Source organism: Papio anubis, chromosome 1 (assembly GCF_008728515.1).
Source record: "Papio anubis isolate 15944 chromosome 1, Panubis1.0, whole genome shotgun sequence".
Classification (NCBI taxonomy): domain Eukaryota; kingdom Metazoa; phylum Chordata; class Mammalia; order Primates; family Cercopithecidae; genus Papio; species Papio anubis.
The window spans coordinates 27267151-27284085 of record NC_044976.1 but is presented as its reverse complement, the minus strand read 5'-3'; the positions used below and the strand labels follow the sequence as shown (position 1 = coordinate 27284085).

The following is a 16935-nucleotide window of genomic DNA, read 5'->3' as shown; positions in this document are numbered from 1 at the left end:
TAACTTTGGACACGTTACTGAACTTTTGGCTAGGTTAATACCTACTCCAAACAGCTGTGATGAAGATTAAATGCAAAAATAACAATGGGTAACATTTATTCGGTGCTGGGCACTGTTCTAAGTATTTCATATATTAAGCCATTTAATCATCAAAACAACCTTAAAAGATATGTATTTGTATCATACCTATATTACAGAATGATTAGAAGTGAGGTGATATGGTTTGGCTCTGTATCCCCACCCAAATCTCATCTTGAATTGTAATTTTTGCATTTTTTTTTTTAGTAGAGATGGGATTTCACCATGTTTGGCCAGGCTGGCCTCGAACTTCTGACCTCAGGTGATCCACCTGCCTCAGCCTCCCAAAGTGCTGGGATTACAGGCATGAGCCACCACGTCTGGAATATAATTTTTTTTTGAGACGAGGGACTCGCTATGTTGCCCAGGCTGGTCTCAAACTCCTGGGCTCAAGCAGCCTCCCACATCGGCCTCCCAAAATGCTGGGATTACAGGCATGAACCCCATCTTTCATATTTTTGTGATTACATATAAAACACAGAGTCCTGCTCCCTTAATATGTATTAAATGAAGGATCGTGTCTTTCCTCTGCTCAAAATCCTCCCAAGAACTCCTGTCTCCGAATAAAATGCGAAGTCATCAACACAGTCGATAAGGCACTACAATGATTTGCTCCTTCTCCTACCTATGACCTCTCTGAATTAAACTCCTACTACTTTTCCCTAGATCATTTTGACCCAACATGCTGGATCAATGTTTCTCATACACACCAAACCCACTTAACTTTTGTGCGTTTTGTTCTTCTGCCTGGGATACTCTTCCCCAGATACCTGTACAACTCACTGTCTTACTCCATTTAGGACTCTGCTCCAATGTCACCTTATCAGAAATATCACCCTTATCTAAAATGTATACCCCACCTGCCTCATTGTCTTCCGTTCTACTTTCCCTGATCCTCACTAAAATCTGATGTCTTATGTTCTATCACCGATTTATACATTTATTATTTATCCTCTACCACTAAAATGTAAGCTCCAGGCTGGATGTGGTAGCTCATATCTATAATCCCAGCACTTTGGGAGGCCAAGGCAAGAGATTACTTGAGCCCAGGAGTTCAAAACCAGAATGGGCAACATATGGAGACCCCATTCCTACAAAAAATTTCATTTAAAAATTAGCCAGGATGGCCAGGCGCAGTGGCTCATGCCTGTAATCCCAGCACTTTGAGAGACCACAGTGGGCGGATCACAAGGTCAGGAGTTCAAGACCAGCCTGGCCAATATGGTGAAACCCTGCCTCTACTAAAACTACAAAAATGAGCCGGGCATGGTGGTGAGTGCTTGTAGTCTCAGCTACTCAGAAGGCTGAGGCAGGAGAATCGCTTGAACTCAGGAGACAGAGGTTGCAGTGAGCCGAGATCACGCTACTGCACTCCAGCCTGGACGACAGAGCGAGACTCCATCTCAAAAAAAAAAAAAAAAAAATTAGCCAGGCATAGTGGTGTGTGCCTGTAGTCTCAGCTCCTCAGGAGGCTGAGGTGGGAGGACTGCTGAGCCCAGGAGGTTGAGGCTGCAGTGAGCTGTGACCACACCTGGGCAATAGAGAAGGAACCCGTCCCAGAAAAAGAAATAAGCTGCACAAGAACAGACACCTCTAATTTATTCACTGCTATGTCCCAATGTACTTATGATAGTGCCTTCTAAATAGTGAACAATCAGTAAGTATTTATTACATAAATAAGTGGTAGATGTTTTAGTTATCTATTACTATATAGTAAATTACCCCCCAAAACATGGTGGCTTAAAACAACAAGCATTTATTAGTGCACAGTTTCTGTGGATGAAGAATCCAGGCATGACTCAGCTAGGTGACTTTGGCTTGGGGTCTTTTTTTTTTTTTTTCCTGAGATGTAGTCTCACTCTGTCACCCAGAGCCGGAGTGCAGTGGCACAATCTTAGCTCACTAAACCTCCGCCTCTCAGGATCAAGCCATTATCCTGCCTCAGCCTCCCAAGTATGCTGGGACTACAGGTGCGCAACACCATACCCAGCTAACTTATGTATTTTTAGTAGAGACAGGGTTTCGCCATGTTGGCAAGACAGGTCTCGAATTCCTGACCTCAGGTGATCCACCCACCTTGGCCTCCCAAAGTACTGGGATTACAGGCGTGAGCCACGTACCCGGCCAGGGGTTTTCATGAAGCTGTAGTAAAGCTGTCTACTGCATTTGCATTCATCTCAAGGCTCAACTCTGCCTGGAGAATCTGCTTCCAAGATCACTCACACCAAAGATCTGCATCCAAGCTTACTGACAGACCTCATTTTTTACCACATGGACATCTCTACAGGCTGCCTGAGTGTTCTCAGGATATGGTAGCTAGTGGTCCCAGGGAGAGGGAGAGAGCCAGAATCCCAAGAGAGAAGCCACAGTATTTTATAACCTAATCTTAGAAGTGACATTCCATCACTTTTGCTGTATTCTATTCACTAGCCCCCACTCAAGGGGAGGAAATTACACTAAGGGTATGCATACTAGGAGGCAGAGAAAATTGGGGGCCATAATAAAGGCTGCCTACTACAGTACGCATAATAAAAAATTTTTTAAAAAAACAAAAAAACTTGCCCTTTAGTTATATATTATTTAGTATATTTATTTAAATATGATTCTATGATCATTATGCAATTATTCATCCCAATGCTAATCTTTTTGATCTTACAAAATATCAGAGAGAATACATGAAATACTGAACATTTCTTGTTGATCAGTGTTCATTAATGGTCAGAGATAATACAACTAGCAAGGATAAGTCAAAAAAATGGCATCTGGAGAAAAAAAGACTTATTGGGTAAATCTTGCTAAGTAGATGACTCTGACCTTTACTATTTAATCATTATAGGCATCATCTTTAGGAGATGGAATGGCACTTAATAAAAGATCAGCTTTTTATATTATAATTAAAGAAATAATAAAAATTCAAAGGTTACTTAGTAAGCTAGAGGATATATCAATCTACTGTTAAGAAATAAAAGGGTTGCCAAGTGCGGTGGCTCACACCTCTAATCCCAGCGCTTTGGTAGGCCGAGGCAGGTAGATCACCTGAGGTCAGGAGTTCGAGACCAGCCTGGCCAACACAGTGAAACCCTGTCTCTACTAAAATACAAAAATTAGCCGGGTGTGGTGGCACACGCCTGTAATCCCAGCTACTTGGGAGGCTGAGGCAGGAGAATCACTTGAATCCGGCAGGTGGAGATTGCACTGAGCCAAGATCCCATCACTGCACTCCAGCCTGGGTGACAGAGTGAGACACCGTCTCAAAAAAAAAAAAAAAGAAAGAAAGAAAGAAAGAAAGAAAAAGGTTTTAAGGCTAATTACACATACCCGATTATCAGAATCAAACAGTGCATCACGGCCAAGTGTGTTGGCTCACACCTATAATCCCAACACTTTGTGAGGCCAAGTCAGGAGGATCTCTTGAGACCAGGCTGGGCAACATTGTAAGATCGTCTCAGGCTGGGCACAGTGGCTCACACCTGTAATCCCAGCATTTTGGGAGGCCGAGGTGGGTGGATCATGAAGTCAGGAGTTCGAGACCAGCCTGGCCAATATGGTGAAACCCCGACTCTACTAAAAAATACAAAAATTAGCCGAGCATGGTGGCACACACCTGTAGTCCCAGGTACTTGGGGAGGCTGAGGCAGAAGAATTGCTTGAACCCAGGAGGCAGAGGTTGCAGTGAGCTGAGATAGCTCTAGCCTGAGCAACAGAGTAAGACTCCATCACAAAAAAAAAAAAAAATTCCTGCCTCTAAGAAAAGTTTTTAAAATTGGTGGGGCATGGTGGCATGTACCTGTAGTCCCAGATACTCAGAAGGCTGAGGTGGGAGGACTGCTTGTGCCCAAGAGTTCAAGGTTAGAGTGAGCCATGATTGCCCCACTGCACTCCAGCCTGGGCAACAGAATGAGACAGAGGATAAGAAGATAACAATAAATCTTCAGAGAAGAAGATATCTTTAAAACCTCTTTTCTCTACCAGGTTTCTTATTCTTGGTCTCCTTTCCCTTAAGTAGCTCTCCTTTACTTTATTTACTTGGCAACAACTATTTCCAACCTAACACAATTATCTGGAGACTATCTAAATATAAAATATAATTTTATAGGCCAGGCATGGTGGCTCACGCCTGTAATCCCATCACTTTGGGAGGCCAAGGCAGGCAGATCACGAGATTAGGAGTTCAAGACCATCCTGACCAACACGGTGAAACCCCATGTCTACTAAAAATACAAAAATTAGCTGGGCGTGGTGGCACCTGCCTGTAATCCCAGCTACTTAGGAGGCTGAGGCAGGAAAATCGCTTCAACCCGGGAGGCAGAGGTTGCAGTGAGCCAAGATCATGCCATTGCACTCTAGCCTGGGTGACAGAGAGACTCCATCTCAAAAAAAAAATATATATATATATATATATAAATTAATTTTATAAATAAAATAGTATTTACATTTTCACTGGAAAAACCACAAAGTATACTATGTGGATTTTCTTGCCTCCAAAAGCAATTGTGTTATTTCAAGTGTTGAGGATGCCAGAAAGCTTGAAGATTTAAAAATAACCTCACAAAGAGCTCATTTTCAACACCAGATGGAAAGAAATTACTCTAAAGACACATGTGTAGGAAGACATATATACAATATCATATGACACCATGCAAAAGGTTTATATAATTACATAATACCATCAAGATTAGAAAGACTGCAGGTAGTAAGCTGGCAACAGTGTCGATCCTCTGAATCATTAAAAAAAGAGAAAAGGGCAAGAAACAGCAAGTGGGTGGTAGCAAAAAATTTTTAAAAGCCTTTACTTTAAGCTGCCTTCCATGTGTCCCTATTGCATGCTGAAATGGTTGGCAGGTAAAATTTGAGGGCTTAAATCCTTGGCACTCTTGAGAGTCCTGCCTGTGTCCATATGGCCAAAAACTGGGGAGGGAAGGGGGGGAATGGGATGAATTTCAACAATCTGTGTGAAATGTATTATTAAGGTGAAACACTATTCACTTGAATACATGTAGAACTTCTAATTGGTAAATTAAAATACGTGCTTGGCATCTAAGTTAAGGCAGCATTTCTTTATAAGATATGTTTAAAGATATGCCATTAAGATCCCATTGTGTTAAAATGATTTAATAGGATTACTTAAGAATATATGTAAGTACTAATAGCTGTGTGTCAATCACAACTAAACCTTGGCCTAATACTATGTATTCGTAAATCACCAAAAATATACATTTATATTATACTTATGGTTTACAGGCTTAAATTTAACCAATTCAAAATAACTCTATTAGCTAGATGTGATGGCACACACCTGTAGTCCCAGCTATTTGGGTGACTGAGACAGGAGGATCACTTGGGCCCAGGGGTTCAACAGCAACCTCAGCAACATAGAGAGCCTCCCATATAAATTTTTAAAAATTAAAATAGGCCAGGCGCCATGGCTCACACCTGTAATCCCAGCACTTTGGGAAGCCAAGACAGGCAGATTTCTTGAGCCTAGGAGTTCAAGACTAGTCTGGTCAAGATGGCAAAACCCAGTCTCTAAAAATATAAAACATTAGCCAGGTGTGGAGCCTGTAGCTCCAGCTACTCAGGAGGCTGAGGTGGGAAGATCACCTGAGCCTGGGAAGCTGATGCTGCAGTGAGCCATGATCACACCACTGCACTCCAGCCTGGGTGATGGGAGTAAGACCCTGTCTCATAAAATTAATAAATAAATAAAAATAAAATAATCCTATGCTTTAATATAGTTAAATCACTGGGAGTTTCTCACTCGAAACTTTTCTATCGTAACTTTTTTATGGTTTCATGCAGATATTATAACAAATATAATGCATGGGCAAAAGTTTTCTGAGTGAATATTAATGTAGAAAGTACCAAAACCTCAATCTATGTTGTGTCCAGTGCTAGGATTCAAACAAATAGAGGGCCTACCGAAAGCTGATCTGCATTAGGGTGACCTTTGTGGAGGATGGAATCAGGCTGCATCTATAAATAACAATTAACTACAGGAGTATAGATTATATCCAATCTTATTTGATTATCTCCACCTATTTCCAAAAAAAATGGAGGTGTTCCTGTCTCTATTAATAGATACTAGATAACAGAATAGAATTATTGAATATAGAATTAGATAATAGAAAATAATCTTAATAGAGCATCTATTGCCTATTCCAATCTAATTTATCAATATAAACTTACAGTCATATTTCTTATCCATTCCATCAGACAGATAATCTTGCCCCTTCCTACCCACCCTGCCAAGATTTCTTTAACCTTACCCAAGCTCTACTCTACTCAGCTTAGAAACAATTTTAATCTCTACAAGTAGAGATCACCCTGAGAGTCGAGGGCCTAGATTAATTGGGTGGAACTGACCCAAAGAGTCGTCAGCTACAGAAGAGGAAGAGCAGCAATTCAATAAACCATCACAGTTTAATCCACATAGATTTAATTTGGGGATAAGAGATAACTCGCAAAAAAGAGAACTGCTCTTGGTCGGGCACGGTGGCTCATGCCTGTAATCCCAGCACTTTGGGAGGCCAAGGCAGGCAGATCACCTGAGGTCGGGAGTTCAAGACCAGCCTGACCAGCATGGAGAAACCCCGTCTCTACTAAAAATACAAAATTAGTCAGGCATGGTGGCACATGCCTGTAATCCCAGCTACTAGGCAGGCTGAGGCAGGAGAATCGCGTGAACCTGGGTGGTGGAGGTTGCGGTTAGCCGAGACCGCACCATTGCACTTCAGCCTGGGCAACAAGAGCAAAACTCTGTATCAGAAAAAAAAAGAACTGCTCTTAATTGCAATAATAAAATGATAAAAATAATAAAACAGTAAATAATTTAAAAGCATGATGCCAGAATGTCTCTGGAATTTCTATATAGAAAGGACTTTGGGGCTGGATGCTGTGGCTCATGCCTGTAATCCCAGCACTCTGGGAGGCTGAGGCAGGTGGATCACTTGAGATCAGGAGTTCCAGATCAGCCTGGCCAACATGGTGAAACCCCGTCTCTACCAAAGAATGCAAAATTTAGCCAGGCATGCTGGTGCATGCCTGTAGTCCCAGCTACTCGGGAGGCTGAGGTGGAAGAATCGCTTGAATCCGGGAAGCAGAAGTTGCAGTGAACTGAGATCATGCCATTGCATTCCAGCCTAGGCAACAGAGCAAGACCCTGCCTTGAAAAAAAAAAAGAAAGGACTTTTAAGGATAGCAATTTGACTGGAAGGAGAGACAGAATATTTGGATATCAAGCTCTCAGTTCCTACCTAGATTGCATATTTACTTACGGTGACTTAGTGGAAAGCTGACGAAGTTAGCAGATAGGGAATATTAAAGTCTCTTCAAGCCACTCCTTGAATTATACTGGCTGCTGTTCTCCAAAGTTCAAAGAGCTAGCCAATTTATTTTCAAATATTTTAAGTGGATACAATCCCATTTAAATAAAAATAATCGGCAAAATAAGTATAAACAGACTTTCATCATAATCGGATTTTCCGAAAACCCATATTTGAAGCGAAGTGTCAGTAAGGTGGGTAGTTCTAAATGAGATCACCACTCAACATAAAATATCAAAGTTCTCCTTTCTAACACCTCCAAGTTCAGAGTACTCCTCACTGCTACAGCATTTTTCTTTATCTTTCTCTTTATGTACTCATTAAATAGCAGCAGAGTAAATCAAAATACTAGTCTAACCCAGTGTGCACTCCAGAGTATTTGTTATATTGCATTTTACTAAACACACCAGGAACCCACTCTTAAAAAGGACACACAGTAAAAGCCACCAGTGACATACCAAGAAACTTAAATGAACAACAAAAAATCACACACATTTGGCATCTGTCTCTCCTCTCCTCTAACTAAATGCTATGATAAATGCAATCAAGCAATTATTTTCTTTTATCTCTTTGAGACAGAATTTCACTCTGTTGCCCAGGCTGGAATGCAGTGGTCTCAAACTCGAAGGCTCGAGCTATCCGTGGGCTTCAGCCTCCCAAAGTGCTGGGATTACAAGCATAAGCCACTGCACCTAGCTAGCAATTACTTTTTAATAATTTTGGATCCTTTACACAAATAAGGCCCATAACTGATTAATTCAGAGGCCATCTTTGGAGGCTTTATTTAGAGGAAAAAAACAAAGTTATTCATAAGAAAAGTTATTGGAATTATTGTTGTTTAGCTCACAAACTAAAGTGTTCCATGTTCAAGCAATTAAAGAAAAAAATCAAATTTAGAGGTAGCAATGAATCCACACCTGAATATGCATTTAACCAAACACAAACTTGATGAAACTCAGAAAAATACAGACCACTGGCTGGGTATGGTGGTTCACGCCTGTAATCCCAGCACTTTGGGAGGCCGAAGTGGGCAGCTCACGAGGTCAAGAGACAGAGACCATCACGGCCAACATGGTGAAACCTCGTCTCTACTAAAAATACAAAAATTTAGCTGGGTGTGGTGGTGCGCCCCTGTAGTCCCAGCTACTCAGGAGGCTGAGACAGAAAAGACAAGAAAAACAAAAATACACTGACAACACTTACGCTGTCCTGCCTCTTAGATAACAAGGAAACAAACTGTGGTCTACATGTATGCTCCTCTTGATTTCAGAACCAAACTCAGCCCCTGATGGCCACTGATATTCTAAAGTTATGAAATCAGATTAGCAATATTTAAATTGGATTACTACATTTAAAAAAGCAGTGTGAGCAAACCCTATCATTCACACCAAAAATTACACACAAGGCATGGTGGCTCATGTCTGTAATACAGACTAGGCTGGGCACAGTGGCTCATGTCTGTAATCCCAGCACTTTTGGAAGCAGAGGTGAGATGATCATTTGAGCTCAGGAGTTTGAGACCAGCAGTTTGAGACCAGCCTGGGCAACATAGCGGACCCCGTGTTTAAAAAAAAAAAAAAAGGCTGGGCGTAGTGCATGTCTGTAGTCTCAGCTGCTCGGGAGGCTGAGGTGGGAGAACCACTCGAACCCAGGAATTCAAGACGGCAGTGAGCCAGGATCATGCCACTGCCCTCCAGCTTGGGCAACGAGGTAAAACCCCTGTCTCTAAAAACATATGTATACAGGGCTGGGCACAGTGGCTCATGCCTGTAATCCCAGTATTTTGGGAAGCCGAGGCGGGTGGATCATTTGAGGGCAGGAGTTCAAGACCAGCCTGACCAATATGGTGAAACCCCGTCTCTACTAAAAATACAAAAGTTAGGTGGGCATGATGGCAAGTGCCTGTAATCCCAGCTACTTGGGAGCCTCAGCCAGGAGAATTGCTTAAACCCAGGAGGTGGAGGTTGCAGTGAGCTGAGATGGCGCCACTGCAGCCAGCCTTTGTGACAGAGTAAGATTCAAAATAAATAAATAAATAAACCCACACAGAGATATCAAAGCAAGGGTTATTACAGAGTAGTTCTATTTGGTTGGACAATACAAAGAAAAGGAGAATAAAGGTGGAAAGGTAGATTGTAGCCATATTGCGTAAGAACTTACAAGACATTTGGTATAAAACAATTAAATGTTGGGAGAGGCCGGGTGAGGTGGCTCACATCTGTAATCCCAGCACTTTGGGAGGCCCAGGCAGGAGGATCCCTTGAGCCCAGGAATTCAAGACCAGCCTAGGCAACATAGTGAGACTGTCTCTACAAAAAAACAAAAAGAAATTAGCCAAGCATGGGGGCACACGCCTGTAGTCCCAGCTACTAGGGAGGCTGAGGCAGGAGGATCACTTGAGCCCAGGAGTTCAAGGCTGCAGTGAGCCTTGATCACACCACTGCACTCCAGCCTGGGTGACAGAATGAGACCCTGTTTAAAAAAAAGAAAAAAATTGTTGGGAGAATTTTGGTAAAACCTACAGATTAAAAACATTTATTTCTAAGCCTGAATTCAAACATACAAGGAAAAATGTGTAGTTTTGTTGGTAGAAGAGGAATCAGAAGGTTGGCACTCTGAACTTAGGTTGGCACTCTGAACTTATGTTCAACAATGAGTTCACCTTTTTTTGAGACAGTTTTGCTCTGTTGCCCAGGCTGAAGTGCAGTGGTGCAATCTTGGCTCACTGCAACCTCCGCCTCCCAGGTTCAAGCGATTCTCCTGCCTCCGCCTCCTGAGTAGCTGGGATTACAGGCACATGCCATCACACCCAGCTACTTTTTTTGCATTTTTAGTACAGATGGGGTTTCACCATGCTGGCCAGGCTAGTCTCGAACTCCTGACCTCAAGTGATCCACCCGCCTTGGCCTCCCAAAGTGCTGGGATTACAGGCGTGAGCCACCGTGCCCGACTGAGTTCATTTTTAATAGAGGCAAAGATCACTGTACTTGTTTCCCCAGGTGTATGAATAATATCTATCTTTACCTTAATTATAAGCTTCTTATAGAAAACACATGGAATTAACCACTTTGATTCTAAGGCAATCTGATGTTCAGTTATTCCATCTATTTTTTAATCTGCCATTTATTGAGTGCTTACTGTGTGCCAGATAGCACGTATGCTACATGGATTATATTAATAACACCCCAAACCAAAAATTTTACAACTGGCGAAGAACTGATTACACTTTCAATTTGCAGAAAAGGGAAATGAAGAGTACACAACAAGTTTCCACAAAAAGTACGAGTTAGTGCTACATTAACAAAATTGGGACGAGAAGAAACATATACAGGCTATGTATCCTGCTTTTAGTTAAAGGGATCTAATCAATTAACATGTTTGCCAGGACTGAGAATACAGAAAACAACAATGAGCAACAGCATTGACTACAGTACATCCTCAAGAGAGTCTAAATCCACTATAATAATACCCAAGACACAAGACACAACCATTTCTTGCCATTTTCCCTAAAAACAGAAGGGAACAAAATAGCAGCTGTGAAATCACCCAGACTACTTAAAAAAAAAAAAAAAAAAAAGCATCTAAAAAAAAAAAGAAAGAAAAAAACTATCTCCTAATGAGCAACTACATGCCAAAAAACAAGTCTCCACAGACTAGTCATTTATGGCAGGGTACAGGGTACAGTTAGAGAAACAACAGGATGACAGTCGCTATCATGTGGCCAGAAACCAGTCCATCCAATCTGTTTCACGTGAGATCACTTTCTCTCAAGAGAATGCCTGTTCTCGGGGAGCATGACCCTGTTTTGGCAAAACCTCCCCAGGAATAATGGCCTGCTGCTGGTCAATCTCGGAGGGCGAGCCCAGACCCGGCCTCTCCACAGGTACAGCAGCCCAGCGAGCACGGGGGAAGATTTCCAGGCCGACAGATGCGCGAACTGAAAAAGGAGGTCACGACGCTGAGAGAATAGATTTAACCCTCTGCTCACTGGGAACCGTGAAGACTTAGGGGGAACGTGTTTTTCAATGATGCAGGCGTCGGTGGCGGGAAGGCCTGCGAAGTCCTGCCAGGGCTCCCTGCAGCCCTCAGATACCGCCTGACTTCTGCAGACAGCCCCGCTCCCTCGCCAGGAAGAAATCGCTCCGCGGCTGCACGCAACACCTTCACCGTCTGAAACCTGCGATTCTCCGCATTTGGTTTTCTCCCGAGGCTCCTGCACACCGCACCGTGATTGATGCACCCGAGGGGACCGATTTGCCCTCGTCAAAAATACACCCCAAGCCTAACTTTCCAACGCTCCCGCGACGCAACCCCTTCCCTTTCCTCAGCGGCTCCGGCCCGCCCCTCGCTCCTCGGGCCGCGTCCCGGCTAGCGTCCCAGTGTGCGCACGAGGTCCCTCCGCGGGAGAGCCCGCGCCCCGGACCGGGGCCTGTGGGGTGCTGCAGACAAAGAGGCTGCAGCGCCGCCGCGGCCGCCAGGACCGTCCCCACGGGGACAGCTCCACGCCCCCCGCCCCGGCTCCCGCGCCGCCGCTGCCGCCTCGCCTCACCGGTGGCTCCGGGGCCGGGCTCCTGCGCCCGCCACTGCTGCAGCCCGACGAACAATGGCAGGAGGAGACGCCGGCGTCCCAGGCTCGGGCCCTCTGCGGCTCGCGGGCCCGCCGGCTGCTGCTGGCTGACTAAGCCCACCAGCGGAGGGAGGGAGCGAGCGAGCGAGCGAGCGAGCAGGCGAGCGGCCCTGGCGCGCGCCCTCCCGCCTTCCCTCTGCCAGGCGAGGCCAGCCCGGCCCGCAGCCCGCCCGCCCGCGCGCGCCCCTCCCCCTCCGTTCGCCACAACATTGTAGTAAATTTCTATTGGGCCGCGCCGGAGGGAAGGAGGGGGCCGGGCCCGCGGCCCGTCCGCCCATTGGCTGAGGCCAACTTCTAGCTCCTCTTGTTTCCCCCCTCCCTTAGGCCGGTAAGGAGAGGAGAGGGGAAGGAAAAAGAGGAAAAGGCAAGGGGCTGGCCGCGTGTGCGCACGCGCAAGTCGAACCCGGTCTGGAGCTAGGGTGTTCCAGGATCCCGCAGCACCCACTTGGGACATGAGGCAGCTAGAGCCCTGGACGGTGAGGTCCTTTCCTCCTTCCAAGTAAGAGGCCGAGATTTGGAAGCCTCAGGGAAGTAACTCACGTAGAGGTTGTAGCCAGGACTGACTCCCCCTAAACGCTTAGTGACCTCGGGTAAGTCATTCAGCTGCTCTGTGCCTCAGTTTCCCCATTCACTAGTTTGTCTCTAGGCGCCCTTCCCACCCTTACATTCGATGAGACTTTACCTCTCCTGCCAGCTGTGTAAGGTCTGAAATGGAAGCTAAGTGTTGAGGCCACGCCAAGACTGATCCTGCCTTCTGCATTTAAGGGTCTCCTAATTCCCCCCTGGCAATCTCAAAATTATAAAGACCTAGCTTCCGAGGTCTGGTCTCCAGATGAAGTTAGGGTTGCTCTGACAATTGCTTAGTGTGTCTTTATTTCCTTCCAGAAGTGTCAGAGACCCCTTGACCTTTCCTACTCCCTGATAGGCTGGTCTGTGAACAGGCTTCGGACCCACAGTGCAAAAAAAAGGCTTTTGTTTGAAGCATCATACCTAGAAGGCAAGATAGGATCTGGTGTTCTATTTTAGAGATGAGGAAACTGAAGCAGAGACTTAGAACTGACAGGATAAGAAGCCAGGCAATCTGACAGCACAGTCTGTAGACGCCAACTAGACATTCCTGATATCTAATCACAGCTCCTTCACAATCCCAGCACAGCCTCTGGAAACAGATTGCCTGGGTTCAATTCTTAGTCTCCAGCCCTTCCTAATGATTTGCTTTTCATTTTTCTTTTATTTATTTATATTTATTTTTGAGACAGAGTCTCGCTCTGTCGCCAGCCTGGAGTGCGGTGCCGCGATCTTGGCCCACTGCAACCTCTGCCTCCCGGGTTCAAGCGATTCTCCTGCCTGAGCCTCCCGAGTAGCTGGGACTACAGACGTGCACCACCATGCCCAGCTAATTTTTATATTTTTAGTAGAGACAAGATTTCTTTTCTTTTCTTCTTTCTTTTTTGAGATGGAGTCTTGCTCTGTCGCCCAGGCTGGAGTGCAGTGGCGCAATCTCGGCTCCCTGCAAGCTCCGCCTCCCGGGTTCACGCCATTCTCCCGCCTCAGCCTCCCGAGCAGCTGGGACTACAGGCGCCCGCCACCACGCCCGGCTAATTTTGTTTTTGTATTTTTAGTAGAGACGGGGTTTAACCGTATTAGCCAGGATAGTCTCGATCTCCTGACCTCGTGATCCGCCCTTCTCGGCCTCCCAAAGTGCTGGGATTACAGGCTTGAGCCACCGTGCCCGGCTGTGCCTCATTTTTCAACACCATAAAAGGGGATAATATGTCCAAGTAGCTGGGACTCCATAGGAGGCTGAGGTGGGAGGATTGCTCAAGCCCAGGAGTTCAAGGCCACAGTGAGCTAGGATCATGCCATTCCACTCCAGCTTGGGCAACAGAGCAAGACTCTATCTCTAAAAACAAAAACGAGGGTTGGGGAAGGGAGAAGGATAATAATAGTTCCCACCTCATAGAGTTACTGTAAGAATTAGGCCAGGTATGGTGGCTCATGCCTGTAATCCCAGCACTTTGGGAGGCAGAGGCAGGCAGATCACCTGAGGTCAGGAGTTTGAGACCAGCCTGGCCAAATGGTGAAACCCCATCTCTACTAAAAATACAAAACTTAGCTGGGCCTGGTGGCAGGCGCCTGTAATCCCAGCTATTCTCAGAGGTTGAGGCAGGAGAATCACTTGACCCCAGGAGGCGGAGGTTGCAGAGAGCCCAGATCGTGCCATTGCAGTCCAGGTTGGGTGACAAGAGCAAGACTCCATCTCAAAAAAAAAAAAGAAAGAAAAGAAATGAGTTAAAATATGTAAAGGACTTAGTGCAGTGCCTAGCTCATAGTAAGATCTATGTGTGTTAATTATTATTACTATTCAGAGACTAAAATGTAGACTGAGAGGTGTGGAACTAGCAAATATAATAATATATTTGTTAAGCATGCAATTGTTGTCAGCACTGAGCTGAGCACATTATATAAATTGTCTGTTTGAAACATCATAAAACCCCTTGAAAACCACCTGACTACACCATCTAAAACAGCCTCCACTCAAACCCCCTTATCCTGCTTTAATTTGCCTCACAGCACTGACCCTACTTGACTTTCTATGATATATTTATCATTTATTGTGCCTCTCAAATAAATTGCTGTAATCTAGACCCACTAGACTGCAAGCTCAGGAAGGCAGGGACTATATATGTATTCATATCCCAGAACAGTATACACTCAATAAATATTTGTTGAATGAATTAATGAATGTCCTCATTTTATATACAAGGAAACTGAGTCTTAGTGAGGTCAGGTGACTTGGCCAGGGTCATTCTGTGTACTCGAGGTGAAGCACCTGTTTTTTGTTTTTTGTTTTTTTTGAGAAGGAGTTTCGCTCTTGTTTCCCAGGCTGGAGTGCAATGGCACCATCTCAGCTCAGCGCCACCTCTGCCTCCCAGGTTCAAGCGATTCTCCTGCCTCAGCCTCACGAGTAGCTGAGATTACAAGCATGTGCCACCACGCCTGGCTAATTTTGTATTTTTAATAGAGACAGGGTTTCTCCATGTTGGTCAGGCTGGTCTCAAACCCTCAACCTCAGGTGATCCGCCCACCTCAGCATCCCAAAGTGCTGGGATTACAGGCATGAGCCACCATGCCTGGCCGCACCGGTTCTTGAATACTCTGGTCTCCTGCCTCAAGTCCTCAGGTTCAGCTGTGCTTTTTATTTAGAGTTCTAGTCCTACCACCTCTGTGCCTCAGGCTTCCTTCACCAATCAGACAGGAAAATCTGGTATCTTGAAGGATGAGTACAGAAGACCAATCACCAGTGGCTTACCATCTCCACCACCACCAAGTTATCCAGCAAATTCAGATTCATGAAAACCCAGTATTCTCTATGCCATGAAGTGCTAGCCAATGGCACATCTAATTGGACGCAAAGAATATGTAGCATTTAATAATCATTACCCTGAAAATAAGTAGAGGTCTCAGGCTAACAGAAAAAGGCTAGACACAAGGCAGGTATGAACCACTCTGAAATTCAGAGCGCCATGCAATGACACACCAAAATCCACTGGCCCAGTCTTTAGAATATGAAAGACCTGAATTCCAGTGCTGGCTTGTAATTCTTAGCCTGCAGATGAAAAGGCTTTGTAAACTGTAAAGTACTATCCACACATGAGGAATTTTTGTTATTTTAGACATACATCTTCACTTGTTAGGCTAAGTGCCCAATCTCTGAGTGTTGCCAGGCCTATCACATAGGAGAATGTGGGGGTATAAGTAATGCCTAATATGAAGGCAGAAAAACTACCTTGACTCCTGGGCCTATCTGCCCTCTCACACTTCTGCAAACCAGATATCCAGTCCCAGCTCACCCTGCAGAGACTGCCATCAGGTACCAAGGGTAAAGGTCCCAAGCACCATCTCTGAGGCTAATTTCCTAGACAGAAACAGCTCTGCTCCATGCTCACATCTGGGTGGCAGCTGTGCTATGCTCCAAGCCCCAGGATGGGGTCCCTAAGGGCCATCTCTATCTCGCCTGCCAGCTGAGCCCACCATTACCTCCCTACCCCCTACCCTTCGTGTTCCTTGCTAGGGAATACAGGCCCCGCTAGCTGTCTGTTAGCCCCTGGAGCAGTCAAGGGCGCTAAGAAAAGGGGAAAAAAAGACAGCGTGAAAGGGTCTTAATCCTTCCCCACTGCAAACTGAGCCCAAGCAAAAACAAACACCAGCTGCACATTGGAGGATGAAATTAGATGGTGAAATTAGGTGGTGACCAGTGGGAAAGGCCAGGGAGCATAGATGAGGCCTCAGATGACCTGGTAGAGATGAGATTGGAAGAAAGGGGGGAGGGGCGGGAAAACTATACCCAAATCTGGGACGTGGGCGGATTAGGGACACAGCTGGCCTGAAGCCCCAGTGATAGGGCACAGGGAAAATGTTCGTCTGTTGTGGAGGATGGAAAGAGATTGAAGAGGGCTTTGAAAAGCTGGGCCCACCAGCAAAGTGTTCTGAACAGTACTATTGAATGAAAACTGATGCTGGTACCAAAAGTACATGAAGAGTAGTGCTTGCCATCCTGCCCACGGCCATAAAAATCACAGTCATTTTAGACTTGTAAACACAAACAATAAATCAAACAGGCTATAATGGGATGGGGAATTACCATTCATACAGTGGGATGGGGATTATTTTTACTAGTAGTACTTGACTTGTTCACAGAAAATTTAGAAACACGGCCGGGTGCGTTGGCTCACGCCCGTAATCCCAGCACTTCGGGAGGCCGAGGCAGGCGGATCACGAGGTCAGGGGATCGAGACCATCCTGGCTAACACGGTAAAACCCCATCTCTACTAAAAATACGAAAAATTAGCTGGGCATGGTGGCGGGTGCCTGTCGTCCCAGCTACTTGGGGGGCTGAGGCAGGAG

General features: G+C 45.3%; 1 protein-coding gene across 34 annotated transcripts in view; it reads right to left on the bottom strand.

The window, feature by feature from the left end:
• The window catches only part of EPB41 (erythrocyte membrane protein band 4.1), a 230613-nt gene that overhangs the window by 190576 nt on the left and 23102 nt on the right, over window positions 1-16935 (bottom strand). For 12 of the 34 annotated variants that reach the window (XM_031666207.1, XM_031666214.1, XM_031666217.1 and 9 more), the window contains exon 1: window positions 11950-12186. The exons of 6 other annotated variants lie outside the window; for them this stretch is intronic. The gene's annotated coding sequence lies outside the window, so the exon portion shown is untranslated. Of the gene's footprint in view, window positions 1-11949; window positions 12188-16935 lie in introns of those variants that run through there. 16 more of the 34 variants (XM_031666242.1, XM_031666243.1, XM_031666247.1 and 13 more) reach the window with 4 other exon arrangements.